A 1,367-nucleotide genomic window follows, 5' to 3' on the forward strand; every position below is an offset into this window, starting at 1 on the left:
AAGAAATAATTTCTCTGTGGTACATCCCAGTTATACAGTCAAATAGCCATCCACTGTCAAAATTACTAGGGTTAAACATTACTCTCCTGCTGTCTTGCTAGTTATCACTGTGTAGTTTTTCATGGCTCGGGTGCTGGTTACATAAGGGCCTTGGAGGAGAGCCTATGTTTTCTTTGTGGTCTGGTAGTCGCTGCACCGTTTGTTCCCAAGTATTAGATCAGGAAGCACTGGATCCGTCGTGACTAGCGGTTGTAGGGCGCCGTGCTTGTAGAATAAGCCTGCTGCATCCTAGACAGAAGACGGTCCCCAGGCTCCTTCTCTCCTGATGAAGTCATGGCGCCTGGCTGTCCGTCATGGCGGATAGCACCCTTCTGTTTTTCTGCCTCCAAACGGAACGCGGTTTCTCCTATATCCTTTCTTTAATTTTTAGGAAATTCAGTGATGCTGCCTGACAGGTGAGCCTGTTCACTAGCTCCTCCTTGGCTACCATGGTCCATACCTGGAGCGGCTTTCTGTGTAGAAGGTCATGGTTCCCTCAGTCACCTTCTCCACCCTTGTCTGTTCCTTGGTGCCTGTGCTGGTGACCTCGTGTGCACACCTGGTAGAGCTCGTCTGCGTGCGGTGGCGGCGCCCCTGGCCCACTTAGTCTGGAAGTTTTGTAAAAACCTCCCTGGAAACTTACACTTCCTTGATACATGGTATTTGGTTCTGTTTTTGTAATTCTCCGACTTTCAGACTTACCTGCTACTTCTGGGTTCAGAGAAATCTGAGTTCGTTCTGTGAGTTTTGTTTCACGAGGAGCAAAATCTTCAGCCCTGTCCTTCCGACAGCGGACGCTCACTTCACGGGGGTGTGTCCCGCGGCAGGTGGAGAGCCACTGGCCTGGTAACCTAGGTGCCCGCGTATCCCCGGCCCGGCCCTTCTCGTCTGCTTCAGAGAGAAAGCTGGCAACACGGCTCACGTGTTCTCACAGGAGAAGGGATCCGCACCGCCTCGGGGCTGCCGCCAGAGCACAGGGAGGACGGTGCGCGCGGCTCGCCGTCTATGCCCAGACACTGCGCTGAGATGCGTTATGTGGTCTGTCTTACGCCATCTTCAACGGGTCCATCTGCGTTTCCTATTCCAGGTGGACCTCTGCCTTCAGCTCAAAATGAAGAAGTCACCCATGTTCTCACAGCTAAAAAGTGGTGACACTGGGGTTAAAAATTGGGTTATCCCCAAAATGCTTGTTCTTACTGATGTCCTTACCCAGACTTGAATGAAGTGGGAAGATGGAAATAAAAATACCAGTTCCCTTCGCATCAGCTACGTACCTAGACATTTCTTTTAGACTTTTCATGACTAGAAATTACTCTGTTCTGCAGATA

This window comes from Ursus maritimus, unplaced genomic scaffold (genome assembly GCF_017311325.1).
Source record: "Ursus maritimus isolate PB19 unplaced genomic scaffold, ASM1731132v1 scaffold_12, whole genome shotgun sequence".
NCBI classification, from domain to species: domain Eukaryota; kingdom Metazoa; phylum Chordata; class Mammalia; order Carnivora; family Ursidae; genus Ursus; species Ursus maritimus.